This window comes from Trachymyrmex cornetzi, unplaced genomic scaffold, assembly GCF_001594075.2.
Source record: "Trachymyrmex cornetzi isolate Tcor2-1 unplaced genomic scaffold, Tcor1.1 scaffold88, whole genome shotgun sequence".
NCBI classification, from domain to species: Eukaryota; Metazoa; Arthropoda; class Insecta; order Hymenoptera; family Formicidae; genus Trachymyrmex; species Trachymyrmex cornetzi.
Genome location: NW_017300223.1, coordinates 334,965 through 360,314, shown reverse-complemented (window position 1 = coordinate 360,314; position 25,350 = coordinate 334,965). Strand labels below are relative to the sequence as shown.

General features: G+C 35.1%; 1 long non-coding RNA gene across 1 annotated transcript; it reads left to right on the top strand.

The window, feature by feature from the left end:
- Window positions 1-1,247: 1,247 nt before the first annotated feature.
- LOC108769250 (uncharacterized) lies at window positions 1,248-24,671 on the top strand. The gene is made up of 3 exons (XR_001940542.1): window positions 1,248-1,384; window positions 24,401-24,405; window positions 24,661-24,671. It is a non-coding gene; the product is annotated as an uncharacterized LOC108769250 (long non-coding RNA).
- The last annotated feature ends 679 nt before the right edge of the window (window positions 24,672-25,350 follow it).

The window sequence follows — 25,350 nt, the reverse complement described above, 5'->3', positions numbered from 1 at the left end:
ATTAATGTTATTAAGATCGTATTAAGATTATAAAAAATTATAATAAAAAATTAAATATAGTTTACGAGATATTTAATATTTTATTTTTGATCTTAAAATTTTTTTTAATGCCTCCACTTATCAAAAAAATATATACTATGTAATGGCTCCCTCGAAGTCTTTTGTTACTTTTGTATATAAGTTTTTCATACAACTTATAGTTTACAAGTTTTTCAAGTTGTATGCTTTACTCTGTATATTTTATATACATATATAAAATACTTATTATATATACAAGAATATATAAAGAATGTAATAGACAGGTGATGAGTTAAACTTTATAAAATAAAAAAAACTATGTACTTGTTAAAACAAAATGCAGACAATATTGACAAATAATTGTGATATCAAAGTGTATTCTGTTTTCTCTTCGTCGATAATAATCTTGTTGCATTAAATTAAAATGTTTTCGGTCTTTTACAGGACTGTAAATTCATTGTACAGAAACAAAGGCACTGTCATTTTCTCTGGCGCCACACAATTCCGTAGTTTATTACAAACGAGAAATTTGCCTCACGCACTCTTAAGCGCTTTCTAGATTTATAAGGTTTTGGAAGAGGCGACCGTATTAAATTATAGTTCGTAAATATTCATGCGTAATAAACGCAGGCAAATAATTCATTCGTGCGCAGTCACACAATGCTCTGGTAATGTCAACTATGTAACTCGCGTAATTGACCGTCGACTGTCGTGAAATGGAGTATTGCAATAAATTTTTACGGTATTGTTATTTACTTACCGAGTCGCCGATTCGGTCGCAACAAGATTCGCAAAAATTCACTCACGGTAAATGTTGTACGTGTATTTTTCGTACCCCATATACATATACATCGAGTATCATGAGCTTATATTTTGATAAAAATATATTTTCTTCAAAAATGATTTCTCTCTCTCCCTCTCTCTCTCTCCCTCTCTCTCTCTCTCTCTCTCTCTCTCTCTTCCTTTCTTTCTAGTGATGTTTATAGTATTCCCACATTTATGAAGTATATATCATATGTCACGATGTCGTTATAAACGCATGCGGTAATGCATTTTCTTTCTATTCTCTTTATAATTTATAAAGAGATAGCTAACGATACAATCTCATTATTTTATTCCAAGCATTGTTTATTACACAATATATTACAATATATTTACAATTAGAAATATCTAAGGTCCGTATTCATAGTCGTAGATCGATCCACGATTGATCTTCATTTTAGGCGAGCTAGGTTTGAACTAAAAATTGAACCAATCAGATTTATTAAATCGTGGTTTGAGAAGCGTTTTTCAAATGAAAGACTGATTCAAACCTAGCTCAAATCGAATCTCAAGTTGAATCACGACTATGAATACGACCCTAAGAGTACGAACAGTATTCTTGCCACACTTTTGGACAAGTACAGATACGAAATATGAATATCGAAAAATGATGATTGATAAAAAGAATTTGGCACTTTTGTCTATCTATTGTGTGCTCGGACGAATATTTTTCAAAACGTCATGATTACAGAGATAAGACTGCAGTGAAATACGGAATATCGATAGAAAGTTATTGATATGCGAACGGACATATTCGTAAAATATAGCGACGTCGTCGTCATCGTTCAAGAGAGAGAAAGAGAGAGAGAGGATCGAGCATTTTACTTTCGCTTCTGAGAAACGACAGATTCAATGTACTCTCGGGCTCTTTTCTCGCGAGTAAAGCTTTTATTAACAATAAGCAGATCCGGACATCAAAGGATACAGAGCGCTCCAACGCGAATAGACACATTGTGACAACGTTTGAACAGAATCCGTGGAATTTCTCATAGCGTTCAGAGAGAAGGACGCAGGCGTGAGCAAGACCTTCTGATCTGATTCCTTTGAAAAAGTTTGCTGATCATACTTTTTCGGCGCCTGCGTCCTTCTGTCGGCGAATACGTCCAAGTATTTTAATATCGAGCCTGCCGGCTTGGTACAGAGCTTGCGAGCTTTAGCATTGTCCAGGCGACCTCCTCGCATGTGAGAATGGATAGGAATGCCACTGGGCTTTTGTACGTAGGTCTTTATTGTTCGGCTGTCCGACGATCAGTGGTTGTCACGCGACGAAACCGCGTCGACATCTAGAGTACACATAGGTTGATGTACATAGTCAAGGACAGGAAAAAGATAAATCGAGTTTTTCTCAAAAGAGGCGAATTATCTCAATATCTTAGTGTGAGTTTGAAAACTTTATGAGCTTTCAACTCGTAACAACAAGTTTACATTATTTGGGTACTATTTAAAGTAATACTTACTTTAAAGATACCATTCTTAGTTGCTATAATATGTATTGTAAGTACAAAATTCATGAGAATTAATTTATATCGCGATCATTGATTTATTTACTTGTTTCTAACTGATTTATTATAAGATTATAAGAAATTTTATTGAAACTGTGATATTCCGTACATTGTCAACAATTTGTTAACCGATATATTGTACATTATGATGAACAGAAAGCAGGATAATATCTATTGCCTGAGCTAGTGTTGCGATTGAGAAACTCTGTCGAACTGTTACGCACGTAGCTTTATCCATTCACATGCACTGATGCAAATATCATGTGCATATTTCTGGAGGTATGTAGGTCCAAGCCGAGTCTGTATTCTCTGATTCAGGCACTAGAAAAACTCGATACCGTAGCACGTTCACGTGTAACTTCTTTTGTTTGATCCGGTCTCACCGCCCTCGCATTCGCATCGCAGGCTGGATGTACTCCGAGTGTTGTCTTTCATTAAATAAAATTCCTTAAATCAAATGAAATACGAGGAGGACCGAGGAATAAACGTTCTCTTAATTATCTTAATTACCGATTGCAATTAATATTAAAATATTATTTAAACTTATTTTAGATTGATAGTTTCTGAATCAGATATTTTTTCAATATCAATAACGTATTAATTATTTCGATAATTATTTTCGTTGTTGTTTACAAACACATGCAATAAATCAAGCTTTTTAATAATATATACTGGCAAGAGAATCGGTAATGGCAACAACATTATTTATAAAATTAGTCAGTTTTATAAAATTTATAGAAAGATATATTGTTTTTTATCGTTAAGCAAAAAAATTACAAAATTGAATAGTGAAAAATAAAGATTCTTATGGAATACGCGTTGCTAGTTTAGGGTAAAAGCTTACCAAACATTTTTCTCCTGTTTTCACTATTTGAAATGCGCCGAGATGGGCATACATCATAGACGGGTGTATATAGGTATTGCATTTGGCATAGCATTCTGATCCTCGCGTAATGCGCGATCCGCTTCGGAAACGGCACGATACGGTTATGCAATACGTTTGCGTAAAGCCTCCAACCGCCGGCTTCGTTCTTCCGTTCTCCTTTTGGATGCGATCGACAGATGCTCCGAAAGATGCCGTCTTTTCTTATCTCGCGGTATCGGTATATATTTCTCCATCGCGAGCACACACAAATACCACCAAAAAGCGCGGTAAAGACAGCTTCGAAAAAATGTAGAGTTAAGATCCATCCTCATGTTACTGCCGTTCGAGTGCTCCTCCCTATCATGCGGAAAGGAGATTGCACGGTATATGACCGAGCTGTCGCTAATTCATTTGAAAAAATCCGACTCACGTGAACGCGCGTGGAAGGATATTTAGAGCTTAAAATGTGTGTGTGTGTGTGTGTGTGTGTGTGTGTGTGTGTGTGTGTGTGTGTGTGTGTGTGTGTGTGTGTGTGTGTGTGTGTGTGTGTGTGTGTGTGTGACTTGAAGTTTGATATTTATTTTTCTTTACATAATAAGTTCTATTGCACTCTTAATTAAGTGTAAATATTAACCTTTTTAGCTTCATCTATATCTTATTTTCGAATTCGATTCATCTCCATTCGTTTTAAAACTGCTTATATTTCTTTTCTACGATCCGTGGCTCGAATCAGAAATAATTAGAAGCGCAACGCGAATCAAACAGCTTGGTATATACGAGGCTTATTATTTCTCGAACCTCCCGATCTACCGAAGCGATAGTTTCTCCCAATTCTCGCAGTGTTCACTCTCGGGAGCTAGCAAGTGAAGAGTATCCGCGCGCGTGGTCCTTCCCTAATGAAACCTTTCGAGGCAAGGATCAGGAGAGCAGTAAGAGACCGTATAAAAGTCTGGATCGTGCAGTCGAGTTCGATAACGAGGCCGAAGGAGCCGCCAGACAGGCTGCGCTTACTTTCGAAGTCGCTCAGGAAGGCCGTTAACTCCGCACGCCTTCGCCTCGATGGGCGGAAAGACGTACCCCCCTCCCCCATCCATCCAAAAAAAAAGAACTGTCTAAATGCACGCAAAAATGCCATAAGCCAGTGTATGCCGTAATAACCGTAGCGATCGCTACTGTCGGCGAGAATAAGGTTTAGTGGTGTCGGTAGTGGTCCGCGAATAGGGTGGTTTGAAGGGGTAGGTCTTGAAAAGCCAGTTGGGGGTTCCACACGCGCGTTATATTCAATAAAACCGAAATGTACCGCAAGAGACCCTTTTCGCCTCCGCCCTCCAACTCCACCCATTAAGCTATTTTTACTCTTGTCGCCTATTTCCTTTACTCTTTTCTTCCCTTGCTTCTCTTTGTCCTTCGTACTTTACACACACACGCACGCACTCACTCCCCCCCCCCCACGCCTTCTTCCTCTCTCTCACGTACGTATAACCCTGTATACGTTACAGGATGGCGGATCGTTCGCCAAAGTTTATTTTGCGTAAGCGACAAAACTCACCCCTCATAGTGGTGTAAAATGTTTAGCATTCTTCTCTTCCTTGTTGTCAGACCACGCTGTGAAAGTCATCCGCGGGATACAGATAATCATGGTTACAAGTCAAATTGGCACTTTTCGTTTCTAATGTTAATTAATTTGAATCTTATTTTATTTACATGTATAATTGAACATTACAGGAAAAATGTTTTTGACACAAAATGAAATTTACAAGATTTTGTTATACATTAATTAATAAAAAACAACTCGTGTATTATTAAAAGAAAACATTTTTCTTTTAAAATCGCACATGCTTGACCAGGCAATGAGATTGTAATAATAATGAAAACATTGAAATTTTCTATAGAATTAGCTATTTGTATCTCGCTGATGACGATTTTTGTTGTAGTTTATATGGTTATGTTTTTTCCATTATTTTGACATCGAGAGTCAACAAACATCACTCATATTGAAAAACATCGTTCGTATCGAACTGTATATGCACTTAGCGTACGATAAGGGAAAAACAATATTCGATGTCACGCGCCCATAAATTTGACTCTGGGAATAGCGCCTTTATAGTTGATCGTGTATCGTGCATTAATAATGCTCGCTTTCACACGGGTCGCCTCCAATGTGCAGTAGCGATTTTCTAAAATAAAATATTAACACAAGATATTAACAATAATGCGAAACAGTAATGCGAAATATTTCTAGAACCTCTAATTATAAAAACGGTTGAGAAAGAATGAATTTGAAATACACTTATTTAGAAAGGCAGAGAGAGAGAGAGTGCGCATGTGTTGTTTATTTTCACAAATTATTAATCATTACCATGATATATATCATAGTCAGATTCTTATTTTCACGCTATCGAAGATGACAAGAGATCCGTATCGAGTCTCGTATTGCCGGCATCGGCATCGGCATCGGCATCGACATCGGCATCGGCATCGACAGAGAGGACGATAAAGTACGTGAAACTCTATGGAGCGGGGGATGTTATTGGGCCGCGGCCACTTAATATGTAAATGCACCATAACGGCAGGCAGGCTGTTGTCGCTCGTTCCCTACCTGGATCTAGACAGCAAGCAACGCAGCCAATACTTTAATTTACATTTACATTTAAAATTGTTCAAGAGTTGACAGCCGCCATCTTATTCGTTTACCTCTCATCTGCCTCTTTCCTTTATCTTTCTCTTCTTTTCTCTCGTCGGATTCTACTGTCGAAACGATACTTATCACCCTATTCAGCTCTCTGCATTCTTATTCTAGCTTCTCTTCAAAAGTGTGTCTCTAATCTATTATTATAGTTCAGATATATAGATGATTCGCCTTTTTATAGATGCGAAAGAGAAATCTCTTTTCTCATTACAGGAATGTATATAATATTGATCTTTTTTTAGGTTTTTCTCAGCATTTTTAGATAACCTTTCAAAGTGTATACGTTGAGAGCAAGGTCGACGCGTGAGCACGCGTGAAGATGCTCGAATCGGTATAGCTAAAGATATTCTCATACACCCTTCGATCTATCGACAGCGCATCAGTCGCTTCGCAACCCTCGTTATCGTTTCGGAGAGACTCGGTTATTCGACATTCTTTCACCCTATTTTGCCGCTTCACAGCCCTCACTCGCCACATCATGTAACTGTTTGCTATAAACGGAGAGGTGCGTCCGGGAGCTTTGGTAGTCGTGCTTTTTGTGCGGCGCTGAGGATTTACCCGCATCATGCATTACGAGACCCGATATCGCGATACACACACGCCATAATACCATCGGATCCGCTCGATGTCTATTGGCGATGGCATGGCGTTGTTTGTGGCAGAACCGATCGCAGCACCTAATGATTGAAAAAAGTTCATTTACGTGATAATTTGTTTTCTATCAACACGTTTTATTTCTTTGTATTGTACTTTTTTGTATTTACTTTTGTTTATACGGTATATATTTCTCAACTAAAATAAAATTTTACTCTATTGCTATAAATCCTTTAACTGTTTAATAATTATATAAGTTGTATTTATCTTTATAAATATCTTCAGATTAATCTTTAATTATACCAGGGAAAAAATGTTATATAATGGATATATTATATATATAATTACATATAAAGTATGTCAATTTTATATATAATTTTATTAATTAAGATGTATATTTTCCAATAGAATTATTGACATAAAAGTTTGTGTGTCAAATAGTCATTGAAAAATATATATGTATAATTGGAGGATATGCTATACGAGCCATGGATATTCGAGATAATTGTTTCATTATCATATCACGATATCTTATCATGCGATAATTTTATCGTTATGCAAATACACTAGCATGAAATAATAAATTTGATATTATTATTTTGAATAGTAATTGTTTTGTTTTTAACGAACTTTTTAAATATAAAATTAAAGTTTAAGTAAAGCAACTATTTAAATAAAAAATTAAATGTCTAAATAAAAATGTTTAATAAAACTATAATTATTTTATTTGTAAGATAATTAATTCTGTTAAAAAGATGAAGAAGAAGTATACATGTATGATATTCACATAAATTTATATTTTTTTCTGTATTTAGTTTTATTTTAATGTTTTTTTAAATATTTATTAAATATTTAATTTTTTTGTACACACATACATACTGTAATATATTTTTCATAAAAGAAAAATATATAAGAAAAAAATGTCCTGGATATCTCAATCTCCCGCAGTACATTATCGTGCAGTGAAAATCTCAATCTCAAGTACATTGCCGATCATCGAAACGGATAACATCCCGGAAGTCGACGAATGTTCGGCGAATTGGCTCGCGGAGGAAATCGTGACGTTCGGCGGTAGGTACGGAGTGCTTGCTCTTCCGCAGGAAACGATTTCACTCAGACCATAGAAGCAAGCTCAACACGGAACGATGCACCCAATGCCGTCGCCTCTTTCCATCTTGCACCCTCTCTGCCTCTCGCGTCGTGGCGGCATTCTACCGCCCCTGTACTCGTCTCTGTTTCCGCTTCTGGTTTTGGTCCTGCTTTAGCTTCGACGCCGTTCTCGGGATGTTTGAACCCACAGCACGACGGGTGAGAATAGAGGGTGTGTACCACATGCCCGAGGGGTTGGCGGGATTGCGAACACACCGCAGCAGCGTTGAGGTTCTGAGTCGCCAGTCGTTCCAAAGCAGCTATAGTTTACTAGTCTTTCAATCAGTGTTAGTTTTCTACAGAAAAGATAGTATATATTTATTTGATATATTAGTTAATTTTTTCAACATTTTCCGGATTCATGTGTCATATTATTTGAAACAAATAGTAAATGTTATCAATTCGATTTAGACCTTTTCTCTCGTTATATTTTCTTACAATTGTCATAGATACGGAATATATTAATGCACTTTAGAAAAATTTATATTGACTACTTTTAAATGGTCGTTAAATAAACAAGAAAGGGCCACGAGCCAAGCTAGATGTTTATATAATGCTAAATATATTAAATCTCATATTATATAATAAAAACAAACGTTCCAACCTCTGTCGGATCATTCTCAATGTTTAAATTATAACGTTAAACTACTGAATACAATTTCGATATAAACGATAAAATAATATGTATTATATATAATAATCCCTAAATGCATTAATTCTTGTCTTATGTGTTTTATATATCGCTCGCAGTTCTTCTTATGTGATGGAACGGATAATTCAAATCAATGGTCAAGCATACGAGTAAAATAATATTAAACATTGAGAATAACCCGATAGAGGTTAAAACGTTTGTTTTTATATGTATAATATGAGATTTAATGTATATAATAGCATTAAACATTTAGCTTCGCTCGTGGCCCTTTCTTGTTTATTTATTAATTTGTTCCAATTGAGGAGCCTTATTATATTATTTGAAGCATTGTTTAAACGATTGTATTTGATGCAAATCAGAAAAGTTACAAAATATGAATTTTTGGGATTATTAATTTAATGATAGACTAGTGTTTAAAAGTGTATTCAATTTACTCTTCGTTGTACCGCTTTATAGGAAGAACGAAACAAAAGGATTGACCGACTAATCTGGGCTTGTCACGTAAAATTATTATACCTTCAAAATATTAATTTGTTGAATAATACGAGAAAATAACTGTTTTGTCTAGAATGATAGTATACGATCTGTTTGAACTCATCTTGATTTTGGATTTTATCGCTTTCACTTTGATCGATTTTATTTCCTCTGAGGTGAATCCCAGGTTTGAATTTTGAAATAAAATTTGACAACCTGCTGTTCCATTATGGAAATTGTTACAAGTAAAAAATCTAACAAAGCTCACACGATTGGTTCTTGAAACATATTGCTTGAAGCATCGTGCAAAAACGTGCACAAGTAATGGAATGTTGACATTAACATAAGAGAAAGGCTTAGTTTTTAGTTAGTTCGGAAAAATCGCCTTATTTGTGCGTTTAGAAAAAATATTGTCTCAGACTTTTTAAACAGACTGTATATTTCTCGGTGTATTTATTATAAAATTGTATACATTCTTTATATATATTATTGCAGTTTATACATTCAATATGAACCATTTTTTGAGGATATTACCTATACTTACTTAAGTTTCTAAAATTTCCCATAGTTTTGAAATAAAATAATAATTGAAATAATACATATTTACATCTTTTCTAATCTCTGTTCGTCACGAATGCAATTAAATAATTTTTGTTAATGAATTTGAATAAAAAGATTTCATGCATTTTTGCGTTGAAAACCGATCCAATAGTCAGACAGACAATTTAACTATGCTTTACTGATACCGGTAGCCTGAAATAATGGTTTTTCCGCGAAGAACCATCATTTAAATGAGAGTAACCACTAAATTTCGCCTCGATTAATCCTCAAAAATTCAAACGCACGACTCTCCCTTCGCGAGGAAAGGGTTGTTACCAATTTGAATATTTATAAGGTAAGGAGGCCTCACGAACTACCCGAGTAGCTTTGCAGATATCGTTAATTTGGTCGTTCTTTGAATACATTAATGGAATTTGAGAAACTTATTGTTCGTTGAACGATATGCATTTCCTATCCACAATTTGAGTATTCGTATTATAATAATAATATGTAAAATGAACAAATTATATATTACATGAATTTCTGTTTGACAAATAATTGCCTATTAAAAGTTGACTATTGTATAATTGTTTTTCTTTTATTTGCCAATATATATTTGAATTGCCGCTATTTAAAATATATCATCTAATCTCGAGGCCTTTATTTGAGCAAATGAGGAAATCAAAGTTGAAAGTCCTCGCTATAAAGCAATTTAGGTCCTCATTATTCCATGCAGGATACCGCATCATTTAATTTGATTCTGCGTGTATGGATCCTGTCGGTGGTCGCGATCGCTTGAATCATATTTTTCTCCATGATCCGTTGCATATTTTTGCATAAAAAAATCATCGGTTGGCGCGGTACACATTCCAATCCGCATAAAGCAATGCCACCGTTCGGATATTTATCACGAAATTTGTAAAAAAAGGCGGCGGGAGATGCAATTTTAAATAGTAGCAATTATCGAGTGCATTCCGGCGTACAACGTATGCGCATACGCGTAACAGACCGTTGCAAATATCGTTCAGTGAGCGGTATGAAGAGGGAAATAAACAAAAATATACTTGCTCGCATGTGTATCAGATTGTGTCGGCCAAAATATTGGATTGATACCGGAATTGCGTTAATTGTGCGCATTTGTGCGAAAATAAATCATGGATCTGGCATTCTGGCGGCACGTAGCAAAATGCAGATGGGGCGTGCCATGTATCGTTAATTATTCCCGGAAATTCATGAATCCTCATCGCGCGGTGGCGGATTATTTTCAATTTTCTGACTTTAACACGCCCCGCTTATTCAGGCTCTAGGCTCTCAGATTATTTTTGCACGTGTCTTTTCTTTGAGATCTTTTCATCAAATCTTTTAAAAAACGATATTTCTATGCATAGACATGCAATTTTTACAAATAGTGTTTATAAAAGCAGAAATGCCATCGAATGTGTTTAACAATTTATTTATTCTGAATGTTTCACATTGATTTCTAATCGAATGCCGAATGGTAATCGATGACTTGGATCGTTTTTCTCCGCAATAGCAAGTGACAAGTAACCGAAATTCGGCAGGGCGCGGCGGCTGACGAAACCTCGCAATTTCTACTTCGTTCCGTGACACTCTTTGACGAGCGTGAGTTGAACTCCGTCGTTGCGCCTCCCTCGTGCCTCTCGTGCGTTCACCTTAAATTACGACACGACAGTCTGTCCCCTTCTCCTCTCTCATCGGATTAGGCATCGGGTAACCGATTGTAAATACGAGGGAGTCAGGATGCGGAAAAGGGGAATTGAAGTTTGCCGAGGTTGTAAGAGGAGACGCTGGTAAATATCTTCCTGCCTTCCTTCCACGGTTCCTTTCACCAGTCACCGGTCGCCTCAATCCACATCGTCGTTCCTACGAACCGATCCGATCCTTTCGACTGCAACTACGCTTGCGTTTCGAGAGAGTGCGGCATCTTATCGTCAATAGTTTTTCCCTCGTGTTCTTCGGGATACTTGATTTAATAGGATAATCGTATTTTTGTTAATTCAATATCGAACATTACGAATGTCGATAACAGAAGCTGGACCTAATCGACTGAACAAGCATGGCGAGCATCTTTTTCATATAATTTGCAACGTCTTTTAGAAAAAAAAAAATTATTATCGATTAATTAAAAATTAATTCTCTTGCAAGAACGATTCCTGTATAAATATTTAATAATTTGAAATTATTTTAATATTAAAATTCATTTATTAGTTCTTAGGTCGAGTTCTGCATTGACTCGTAGCCTCTCTCTCTCTATATATATATATATCATTCAATTTGTTTTAAAATTTTCAGGCTAAATATATTGATTTTTAGTTTTAATAATTTAGTTTTCAACATTACAAATGATTAGTGATATGCATAGTTAAATTACTTTCTGCAAACCGTGCATTAAAATGAGGTCTATAAGTACTCACATTTGTCTATCTAACAACGTATATATTTAATTATTTATATCGCGTTATCGCGTTGTGTTCTACATGAACTGTTCTATATAGAGTTCGCGAAATTCATTATTCGAGCTTTCGTACGGTATATGTTTTCTGAAATTTTTTCTTCGCTGTAGAAAACTATAAGACGATCTCCGGTGGGCCATGAAGCCAATCTGTGCGTACAAAGCGAAGAATCGTCCCGAGGACGATCGCTAGCCGGTGACTGGTGAAAAGTAGATAGAATTGTAAGGGAGCCGACGACAGTCCGTGGCATATTTCATCGCACGTTTTTCCTCGAACGGTTGCTTCGGTTGCTCTCTCATAAGACGATTACATGGAAGAAGTAAAAAAAGAATTAAAAATGTCAAGTTGAGAAGTGGAGCTCCGTGACCGGTGCAAGCGGTCGGTGAAGGGTTCGAAGAGCATATTGAAAGAGGCATAAAGAAGGGACGAGTGCCGAAGAAGGAAAAATCTTTGTGGGCGCAGATAGGGACGAGGAGGAGGAGGAGGAGGAGGAGGAACGAGCATCCTTGACGAGACAAGGCGAGTCGTTGAAGATTCGCCCCCGTTACCTTCCCTTCCTTTCATCCGTTTCTTCATTTTCCGTTACTCCTTGTACCAGCTCGCGGAAAATCGCCCTTCGTCCCCGCGCCCTGCAAGGAGAGCACGAAAACAAGTCGGAGACTTCGCAGAAGTGGAGATAGAGAAACGGAGGCTCTACCTGCGCCGGCACACTACCGCACTCTTTGGTACCGACATCGCGGTTTGCCTTTTACATTACATTTATTTTACTTCATTTTTAGCGGGATAAATGTCTTCGGGGCTTTGCCAGTCGGTTAGGAAAATGCTTTCATAATGTCCTCCTGTGCCGATCTCTCCTCTCTCGTCCCGTTCCACCTCGCCTCGCCTCGCCTCGCCTCGCCTCGCCTCGCTTCGCCGCGAGCCTTTAGTTTCTTTCTTCGCCCGCGCACGTGGAACAGAGGAATAAAATAACCCCTACCCGCGTTTGTTACGTCTACCGAGAGAGGAACTAATATTGTGGATCTCGTCGCGGCTCAAAGCAAGTGGATATTCGGATATAGTCGCGTCGCGTCGATGTTATTAGCTGATAAAAAGACGATCTCAAGAGAGACGAACTTGTAATTTTTTACGGATTTTATATCAAGGACAAAAGCATAACTTGAAGAGATGCAACGTTTATCAAGACATTGAAAGAAATTTATTTTGATTGAATAATCGTATAATTGTACATATATATATACTTTGAAAATGAGCTAATGTGAATTTAATTAACGCAAATTGTAAAACTCGGCTGATAATATGATTTACGAGGTTCCTCGAAGACACACAGGTTCCTGATTCCAATATCACCGATTTTTTTCTAATCTTTCTTTTTCCGGCAAGTAAAAAGGAAAGACGGTTGATTCTGGCGGGACCAGATCGTTCTCTCGGTGGTAATTTGAAAGGAAGCTTTGGACGTCGCACCGTCGAGAATCGACTGATTGCGAGTCACGAGGGAGAAAAGAGTGCTCTACCCTCGAAGTTTAACGATGTTACAGGCCAAATCGGTGAAATAGTCTCAACATGACTTCTGTATCGATCTTAGTCTCTTACCCGCATCAAATCCCGTTTCTCGCTCAACTCAGAAGTTTATTCTTTAAGTCCTCGTTAAATGAGAAGCCTAAAAAGTATCGTCTATTTCTAATTATCGGAACATATTGTCGTGTTATAGTTGTACGTGTACATATTAAAAAATGTAAGTCGATTTGCAAATATTTGGGTCATTGTAAGAAACTATACTATACCTATAATGATATTATGTGTGTCGATAATACACATCGGAAAGATTGTACATAAATATCATGGGAAAGATATTTAATAACATAATATATGCATTTATGTATACGTTATTATCTATTACATGTTCATATATATTTTAAGATGTTCGTGTGTGTACTATTCTTTTCTGAATGTTTGAAACTCATATCAGGTAACATATAGGTAACTCAAGATATTGTGACATTTCTCGATAATTAAAAAATTTTTTTACTGCGAAAATTTATATGCATTGACATTGTATAATCGAAAATTTACGTAGTATCAAATTCAACGATTTAACGCAAGGAAATTAATGTTGATAATGTTTTATTGATGTTACGATAACATTATCGATAAAATAACATTTTCATGCAATTTGTGTAACGGTGGCTTTATCCGGGATTTTCGTGTACCCAATTTTATTAATTGCATACGGTTATTAGCACGAGTTAGCGTCTCGTGCGTACAATCCCTGTTTCATGTATTAACTTTTTCCCCCCTGTCATGCTTTCGTTATGTTTATTCGTTGAGTAAGACCCTTTTAATTAAATTGATATCACTATGTACCCTAAGACTATATATATATATATATATATATATATATATATATTTATTAATGAAAATGTTTAAAATGTTGCACGATTAATTATTATAATATCGATAAATATCTGCGAGCAATGCGAGCATAACCATACCAGCATATTCTCTTTGATACATCTATTCTTTATAGTAATTTTATTGTACTCTATTTTGTTTTTTACAAGTTATAATATTATTATATTGTCAATCAAAATAATTGGTAAACACGTTTCGTCGATAAATCCATACACTTATACACGTATGTAAAGGCACGATTATTATGAAAATGATGATATAATATATTGCGCAAATGACGAATTTATCTATTGTTATTACACTGACTTTTTCTCCATGCCGATCACGAAGCTCTATCCGTAACGTGATTTTCGGAGGCGACACGGATATCGAAGTAAACTAATACTTGTCCACGACGCTACGTCCGGTCTCGTTAATTAAGCCGTGCAGAGGTTACAATGACGTATCGGAGATATGCAGCGTTTGAACTTTGATGAGAGCGATGTCCGTATAGGGGTGGTTAATGCGGTGACACGCACTGGGACACCCCAGGAGGGAGTGGCCGAGCCCGGCCATCCTGGTCACTGCTCAGTCGATAATTACTTACCCCCGGCTTAATGCGGGGAGCTCATCAAACTGTGTGTGAAATATCGTTTTCGCGCGCGTATATGCCGTGTCGCCGACGTAACGATGAGATACATATTACTAGGCTCGCAACCAAAATGCATCATGCTCTTGGGTCCGATATTAACTTAAATCGTTGATGTCGAAAGCATTGTATTACGGCAAAACTTTGCGTAACCGTAAACTTCCAACGCGATAAACTTCTCTTATTAAGAAGGAAATTTTATATTTTATTTCTTTTTTTTACGTGATGCATTTATATTATTTCAGTTTTTAATACATCCTCATTTAATTATCTGTAATTTTTGTTTTAGGTATCGCTTCACAACCTCTTGTCGTCACTTCTTCTGATATGTGAGTATACAAATAAATACTTTTTACAATTACGCAAAATTGTCGCATTGTCTTACATAAGATTGCGCTGTTTAAAATAACACTATCGCAAGAAAGAGAAATAAATATGGAGAACAATATAAATTAATCGATCAATCATTATACCTAGTTTAACTTTAATATTATTTATAAATATTTGTTAGAGTAAAGAATTACTTTGAAAATTCGTATTTTTTTGTATACAAACGAATCTTAGGCAGAAAAGAAAAGAGAAGATATCGAAAATAATTAGAATAAGATACACAAAATGTGAGATAGAGTTAAATACAGTAGGGTGATAGCTATATATGGTAAGCGGAATTTTATTTACCGAGAACTGCTAGAGGGGATTGAACTACACCTCCTACTCCACTGTCTCGCAATGAAGGAAGACAACCTGCAACCTCCACAACCTTTTCCAATTACAGGCACGAGATTGTGTCGCGGTACGGTATTGGCCCGACCTAACCAGACCATTTGGCTTTAAAAGTAACGGTAGAAATAATTAAGGAATTCGCAAAATTAAAAATCTATCCTAACCAACATATTGCGACGAAGTTACGGCAATCCTCTCACGATTTCCCGACTTTTCCAGTTCTTACTTTATAAGATGTATTAAAAAGATGCAATGAAAAATTCGTCTGCCTTATCATACTAAATTTATCATATCATTTGTATCCTTTATTAATTTAATTATAATCACATTGGTATACAGATAGATTATTCGTTATTAACGATTTATTTCTTCCTTTTGAAAATAATACAACAATCGATTTTTTATATCTGTTTTTAATACTCTTTATTGAACATTTGCTCATCTTTATCATTATTGTCCGTATCAAGCGAAAATAAGTAATCAATAGAGTAACGAATTATTGCTTCTTAAATTATTTTTTACGATAAATTGAGAATCCTACTTACTCTTCTAATTTGAAACAAAATATGAGTTAGATTATTGACTTTTGTTATCGTATTGTATTTCTTGTGAGTATTTAATACTGTTTGATATTGATCTTTTACAAGACGCAACACGTCTTGTAAAGTGGAATCCAAATTTGACGCGAACAAATTTTACGAAGATGAAATGGAGCGTTAAGCGATAGTAGTGCGATAAAATGAATTTTGACATACTCTTCCTCGATCGCTTCGATTCCTATTCAAGGGGTCCTTATTCTCCCTCAGGAACGTAGAATCGTCTGCGTGGTCTCTGGAAGTCGGCAAAGTTTTATTGATCGAAGCTTCGTACGTGATCGGAATAGAAATCGCTGCACCTTGATCGCGCGCTTGCGGATCACTTTATGGATGTGTAAAAGCGATAATATAATGTAAAGCTTTTTTCTTGAACAAATTAAATATCTTTGTACCAGAGAAATGCATTTTTGGTCAAACAAATTTAAAATATGAATTTTTAATTTAATTCATGTATTTTAAGAAAAATATATTTTTTTTTATTCCATTAACTCTCTGATTTTTAGAAATGGATTTTATTTCTTATAATTTGTTAAAATATACAATTTTATTTCTTCAAGACGCAACTTTGTAAATTTTCTATAAGTAATTAAATTATTTATAGAAAACGCAAGTAATTCTCGTGATCTGATTATACTGCAAAGAAGTTCCAGTAGTTTATATGTGTTCTATTATCTTTTTAGACAGTACTATTAATTTAATTATTAGATAGGTTTCTTTTAAATTACACACATATATGATTGTATATACAAGAACACTACTTGAATACATTTTTTAAAAACTTAATCAAAATTTAAGTATAAAAGTTTGTAAAAAGATACACACATATCGACTCGCTATGCTTTCTTCGATAGCAAACATGTCACGATAAATTTTCCGATATCGTCAGGGGTGTGCTCGAGTTACGCACAACCGGTAAGGTCGTAATATCAATTAGTAAACACAATTACTGGCCAATTACCGTCGAACCGTCTGGCCAGCCGGTGGCCACGGTAGCCCTGATTGGTTGACTTCATGTTCTCTCTATGATGCATTTTGTTACAGCATTCAAGGGACAGTCAAAATATTACTCTCTTACACATCGAATATATCCCATGACCGTTTTTTAAAGTACTTTAATTTATATAATATAAAGAGTAAAAGAGTAAATGTTTAGAATAAAAGAAAAATATAGGTTTTAAGAAAATATCAATAATGTTAGATATATGGTCAGTGACATATAATAAGTAAGTAGTGGAAGACATACATGTAACACGCGTTCGTTAACCCCTGGAATGCCACACCTATTTTTTCTCGTCACGCAATTACAGTAGCTTTCTCTTGCTATTTTGTCATTTACGTATTAAAACTTCAACTATTAATTTCATTTTGTAAATATATAAAATGTTATATCAAGAAGAGTGTAAGTAACATAGTTACATGCGTTTATGAAATTAATTTTCAATATGCTATTAAAAAATTGATGTTAGACATACTTGATTGTACATTTTACTACATATGTAGTATTATCGATTTTACTACCTACTTATTTTATTCAGTATTTATAAAAGTAGAGAGAAGAATGTAATAGACACGTCTTAGTATTATCAAAAGTTTGGCACTCCATAATCTTCCTGATAGAAACAGACGAGAATAGAATGTTCATAAGGAAAAAGTAGGAATGGATTTTGGCCTTACAATCAATCGTAATGCGATATCAACTGTGTCCTGGGATTTAATTGCGCGTTTAATTTATTCCAAGAGAGCCGCTTTCGTTAAGCTTCCGTAAGCGAGGAAACGCGCGTGACGGTCACGGAAACGCGATTACTCGATTTCGCTGTACCCTTATAACGAAGCGACGAGTCGACGACGAGTATTGCGTAAGCAGCCCGATCTTGCCGACCCCTTGAAATCGAAGAAGGCCGTAACTGTAACGGTGGCCGTTGCCTCTTCGATGCGTGCTTCGTTCACGGCTCGCTTTATTACACCGCTTTATTTCTCTCTGCCTTCACCGGCTTTCGTTCGACAGAGCGACGCCTCCTGTTCCATCCCCCAACTCTCATAATATCGTCGTCGTCGTCGTCGTCGTCGTCCTCCTCCTCCTCTCTTCTTCCGCGACGCTATATCTCAAATCAATAGATACTTTTATGCAATATCGTCTTTTTAACGTAACACAGCGCCGCCGTTTTTAAATTCCACGGCCCTTTCATTAAAAAAAAAAAAATTGCTGTTTGGAGCGACACTTGTTACGATACTGTAGTCATCCGAATCATAGTTTTAATCGTATTAGTCCTAGTATATTAAATAAAAATGTTTATAAAGAAACATGCTTATTCTCTTTTTCATATCGCGATGAAATAATCAATATACTATTATGTCTTAGAATTTTTTTCCTATTTGTGTACGATCATTCATTCACGCCGCGTATACATTGTGAAAATTCCTTATCGGCCGGATATTAAATAGACCGTGACATCCGTATTATTGTAGTGTTTTATACATCGTCCACGACGTCAATTTTTCCGTTCAATCGAAGAGGTGCCCACCCCGGCTACGGATGGTGCTATTCGCTCCAGTTAAGAATGAAGAGATCTTAGCAATTAATTTCCGCGGCGTTTTAATCTACACCCTTGTCCCCACTTTTTGCAGATCGGGAGGTTTCTTTTCCTCTTACGTTGATGGTTAAATGACTTTTTCTTCAAACGCAATATCTTCTTTCTAACGCAATACAGCGTTGATACCGACACATTGAATGTATAAATAAATTTTTTCTAATACATTACGTTGATATACATCTGTTGATATCACCGTAAACAAGTGATGCTTTACAAGTGATGCTTGTAAACTGTAAATTATGTAATGCAATGTAACGAGACAATTAGAGTTATACAAAATGATTGGAATCCGCAAATAGAAATGTAAATGTTTTCTATCGAAAATTACAATTATCAGAATAATTTTTAGGGGCTCACTAGACTCTATTAATGGTAAATATGCGTTGTCTTGCTCGTCTCTATCGTCGTTGTCCGCAAAATGCGTCAAAGCGCTCGCGCTCAACCTCCATCACGTCGGTACTCGATAGTCACATCGAATTCCATTTCATGTTCATTAAACGTATTTGTATTTCCGCCGTTGCTGCTTCCGCATGCCTCTTGCGATATATGTTATTAATTATGCGCGGTCGGTCGTCGATATGTCAGCCAATAGGAATGGATAAAGCTGGATTCGCGTCGCACATAGATTTTATGCACATCGAAATGACTATTAACCGTATTTGCGGCGGGAATGAATATTCGGATATATTTAGTTCAATTCTCATTTATCGTAAAAATATTTCGGCTTGATTGTGGGAAGATTAACTTTTATCAATAATAAAAACGTATACATTATTTTTAGATAAATGCATGAAAAAATAAAACTGTCTCGCATACGTTTGGCTCGCGCCATTAATTAAGCTTTATGCTACCATTCGGATTATATAACGTCAGGTATTTAATAACAATTACTATCCTACATTAATAGAAGGTGCGAAAGGATGCGAGGGATTCGGAAAAAGTTGGAAAGGGGTGGTTAGACGTTACGAGGATTTACGAGTGGTTCTATTTCACGCGTCTAACCAGTGGACTTGCTACTATAGTAGGGTCAGCGAATGTGGAAGAGAACAACGAAGAGATGAAAGAGGATAGAAAACACGAGATTTGAATCAGAAAGTGTGCGACTCTCTCGTCGCGCGTATATACAGGATATATCAGGTTTTCGATATCTAAAATTGAAAATAATTTTTTTAATAAAAATTTCAAATCCCAGTAACTAAACAATTCTATTCTATTGAACACGAAGAATTCTTAAGTTAAAAATCGAATTTTTTAAAAATCAGTATTTGTATAAAAAAAATATTCCGTTTTATTTCATTTAAAGGTTATTTTAAGTTAAATAGATTCTATGTTTTCAGAATTTTTATTCGAACATTTTAATTGAGTTAGTAGTCGGTTACAAAAACGTTTAATTTGGAACGTGATAAAATTATTGGGAAATAAATGACCTTCTGCACAACTTTCGTTAAGCGAAGAGCGTTGTGCAGGAATTTGCAAAAGAATCTGTAGGTACAAAGGAGAGATGCGGTGAGATACTCCGTGTATAGAACCGCGAGGTAATAGTTTTTAGCTACCAGTAGTCATTTGTAACTCGAAGCTGGCGAGAGATCAGGTTTATCACCGCCATAAAGATCTCGGCTTCCACGGTGTTTCGTGGCCTATACTAAGCGAGTAGTTAGCGGAGTGCGAAGCGCCGACCATTCGCGCTCGTTGTTGCGATTTATGCAAATTAGTAGACTGCATAGCTTCTTTCGTCAGGAGACAAAATCTTGCACTTTTTCTTAAGGATATTCTTCTCTCTGCTTTCTCTTCTTCTTCTTTATATGATTTTTTTTGCAAGAAAACAAAAATGTTGATCTTCATTTATTTTGCAATTAAAACAATTTTGCATTCTCACTGAAACACGTAATGCTTACTCGTTCGATAATTCACGCTATTATAAAGATAATTGTACCGAGGCGTATATCGAAGATGTTTGGATTGAAATTTTTTTCAACATATATGACATTTTTACTATAATAGTTTTCCAAACACTTTTATGGTAATTAATCATTCTTTATAACACGATATCTTGATAAAATTAATGATCTCTTTTATACATAAATATTGATGTTATTGCAGTATCCGTTTAAGTCATTTATAATAATGTACGCAGCATACGTGCTGCGTAAATTATATACTAAATAGCTTATTATTAAAATTTGCAATTAATGGACTATCAAATTGAAAAAAAATATGATTATTAGAAAATTATTTATTTATTTCGTTAAATGTTTCCATGTTAAGTAATTATATTGTGCATTGTCTTTTATAATTGAAAATATAAAACCCAGCATAATATATAATTGGTGATTTAACCGCTACATTTCATTTGAATTAGTTGTAATGAGCACACGGTTAATCTTCGATAATATAGAGCCGCCGACCTGCTTTTAGCAAAATTTGATTACAAGTTTAACTGCCACTATAAAGGCGTTACTCTTCGGAAAGTTATATCAGCATTGACGATTTCTCTATTCGTATTCATCTCGCAACTTACGAATAAATCATTTTATAAATATTCATTGAATGATATTATTGCAAAAATATGAAATTAAAAATTGGTGAAAGTAATATATTTCTTTGTTTAATTTTCTTTAAAAGAGAAAGATTTAAATATTTATACGTCATTTTGGTTTAGTGAAAAGAAAAACATTTAGTTGTATATTTATTCGTCCTTTTCGATTGATTTATGGTGTAATAAAGCTTTATTCGGCGAACTGGTAAATTCATGATACGACGTGTGTGCATTAATGCGATGAGTACAAACACCGAAGTCATCAATCTACTACATTACGAGGAAGTACTCGGATCTAAAGGCCATACTTCACTTCGCGTTCGCTGTATTAGCTTGATGAGTATCATGGATGTTTCTGTCTAGCTGTCTGGTCAATAATTCTTCCTCTAGGCAAGACATTCATTGCAACCTCGTTAAATGGTGATAAAACTGCCGCGTTTGCAATTACGATATAAATTATCTTTTCTAAAATAAAATTGTGTTTATAGATATGTATGACACTGTACGACACTTCTTACAATAAGAAATAACATATCATTTCTATGCTTTTACATTTCCAATATTTTTTCAATATGTTGACTTTATTTCATACCGTGCTGATTTTTGTCATCGCGTTATTTAATTTACAATTAGTATCACACACACCCACACACACACGCACACGCGCGTATTGGAAAGTAATCACTCCTTTCGTACATGAATCCTCACATGAACGTTAACAACTCCATGATTACCTACAGTCGTAATTGCGATATCTACTAAGTAGTCCACTATGTGGCTTAGCTGCGACGCTTGATTATGTTAATAACTTCATTTAAAGGATAGCACAAGTTCGACCAATCTCGAAGCCATCTTGGAAATTTTATTCTCGACAGAAATGCGTCGAAGCAGCTTATTAACAAAGTTAAATTGAGCAAAGTTTCTGGCTCTGATTACCCGCTTGCGCGCAGGCTAGTTCAGTTTTCAACAGAGGCGAGTTTACTTCGCTAGGCAGTAAAGCAGTTTCCCAGCATTATCTTATGAAGATTTATTTGTACATATTTGCCGGTACATCATCTCATTGAACGTTACGTAATCGATATACCGTCTATTCGGCTATCGTCATTATACAAAGAAATTTGAATTAATATTTTGTTTCATCACACTACTTAATTAGCGCGTCGATTCAATAACAGCTACGATATGATATCTTTAATCAACTTTATTCTTAATTAGTACTATCTAATATCGATATTAATGTTTCTTTTCTTGATTTTTTTTTATCAATTACTTTTTATTCTTATCAATTCTTATTAAAGATATAATGTGACAGAGTATCGTATGAAAAATCATCCGGCTGAAGTTTTTGCAATGTCATCATTCAAGTTGTCGCTGCGTAGAAAATCGCACACACATATGCACAACATATGAACATGCGAAAAATAAGCTACACCACGCTATCTCAATGCACATATGTCATCTTTCGAGGATGATAGAACGAAGACGACGCACGACTACGTTTGACCTTCGCAAAGTTTGCAATCTCTTCCACTTGTGCAACCTGTTGCCTCACTGGCAAAAGACGGCTTTCAAACGTACCACGATGAAAACTGAATAGAATGCGACATGCGGCACTCGTGCTTCTCCTTTACGGATATGATCATTTCGCGCGAATATTTAATGCCAAAATGAAACTAGCACGCAGCGGCTTATTATTGTTATGTATGTTAAACGCATATATTTTGTAGTTAATGAAATATCTTGAGAATTTTCGTTAATTATATTTACGTTTATTATTGCATAAATAGTTCTGATGAAAACGACAAATGCGTATTATTAAACGTTCGTTTGTCGATTCAACGAAATCTGTATTAATACGCATATCATTTCAAGTTCTGTTAATCTTTTTTTCAGTTCAACTCGTTTGATTAAGTGCTTCAGTGTACGAAGCATTTTTTTAAATAAGCTACGCACGGTACATATATGCAACTGGCACATAAAAATGAATTATGAGGAAAGAGCAAGTGACAAAGTCGAGCGTAAGCTATTTTTGACAGTGAGATCATTTTTCAAGACTGTACTAGAGGAAAATGTACAAATACTAATGTAGAATTGAGATAATCTTGAGATAAAATGATATTTTCGCTTAGTTTGCTATATTGTTAATTCTACTATGTACATACAGGTGAAATTTTTATCCATACATTTGACCTTCATTCTTTTTATCACTTTATAATGATTTTTATCTCGTAATTAATATTATATTTTTAATAAATATTATTTCTCTATCACTAATATAACATACTAATATTCCGAAGAGAATTTGACTTTATATATTTGACATTCAACAGAATTATTGTACACATTTTACATTTTCCAATGTAGTATATTAAATTTTTTCTTGAAAGTTAAAAAAGTGTGCAAGAATAGGAACATTAATAATTTAGAGAGTCATTCCTTTACAATTCACATTTTCCTCCAAAGCTTTTTGTCCTTTTCGGGAATAATTTATAAGAAAAAAATAAGATCATAGACGAACATAAAGAAAAATAACAAAGAGGGGCACAGGTGAGAGACTAAGTCTGACGGTATTTTGACAATGCGATCATTTTTCAAGTAGAATGGTATAGTTAGTCATCTTGTACTATCTCGACCTTTGCGTCGAAATCGCGTACAGATGTATAAATGTGCGTGCTATGAGCTTTCGAATGTCTGTCATTTCTCATGAGACAACACTGAGCTATACATATGCGTAACAATACCTTCTTTCTGAATATTTATATTGGTCTCAGGAAATAAAATGATTATGCATTTGAAATATTATCTTGTTATATAATACCATACGAAATTGAAAATTAAATTGCAAAATAGCTATAATTATATATATTTTATATTTATTAAAAAATAATTATATATAATTATATTTTAAAAGAAGTTAAAAGTTCCTTTTAAAACGATTAATTTTATTATAACATATGATAAACAAATGATAAAAACAGGCAATTGAGAATTGGCGCTGTAGACGGTGTACAGTTTTTTTGCTCTTTTAAAGTATTTTATATTAGATAAAAAGAGAAATACTTGTACATGTTTCGATTAATCTTCTAGCCTTCGTCAGCAAAAAATCAATAAATGATACAGTAGGTTACTATCCATTAGTCGTAGTTAATACCGATGAGAAAACAATAATCGCAGCAAATTGAAGTCTGGTCGACAAGTAACGTTGTGAGACGATTTATTATAAATATAAGTCTATAAATTAAGTCTATATATATATCAATTTTAAATATCAATTATAAATATAAATTCATAAACTTTACTTGTACGATAAGACGTATATCAATAATATTTTGTAAATGATTTATTGCTATATGTATGTTATTAAACTATTTTTCGTAAGTATTTTAAATTCGATAAAGATACCACTTAATCATTATTTTGAACGCGTTAACGCTGTCGTCGTTCTTTCTGCGAAAGATTCGTGTTTTTGTGAAATTTTCCGTATCTGTTGCGCATTGCAACTTGCAAGTGTACTTTGCAATCTGTAAAGAGGCATAAAACATTTATATTCTATTATTTCTCAGAACTGTGTTTCGGAGAATCATATCGCGGGGCAATCAAAGAGAGCATGTGCATGATTAATATGCACTCCTCTACATCTGTAGCACTCGATGGTTGCTCTCTAGGAAGTTGATACACACTAATAAGAAAATGTTTTTCATTCTTGCAAAACTGTATGTGCACAGTGTATCTCTCTATCGCATAAATGCGCGATATGCGTATGTATATACATGTGCATTTGTACGTGTGCATGATCCTGTGCGCACATATTCTTCCTGTTATTAACAATGCAAATGGGTTCAGACAGCGGTGCTAGGGAATAATACACAAGCATGGTTGCGTAAACAAAATACAGAAAAATTGCTCAATTTCGCGACTGAGAATTGCTTACTTTCCGGAGCCGCGCGAAGAGGCCGTCGTTCTTTAATAATGTATACATTTAGTTCAACATCAGACAACACATCGCCGAAAGCTAAACAATGCGTCAAAGCTAACCAATAATTCGGAATAAATGATAATTTCGCTATTGTGTCAGTTGCCCGTTTGCT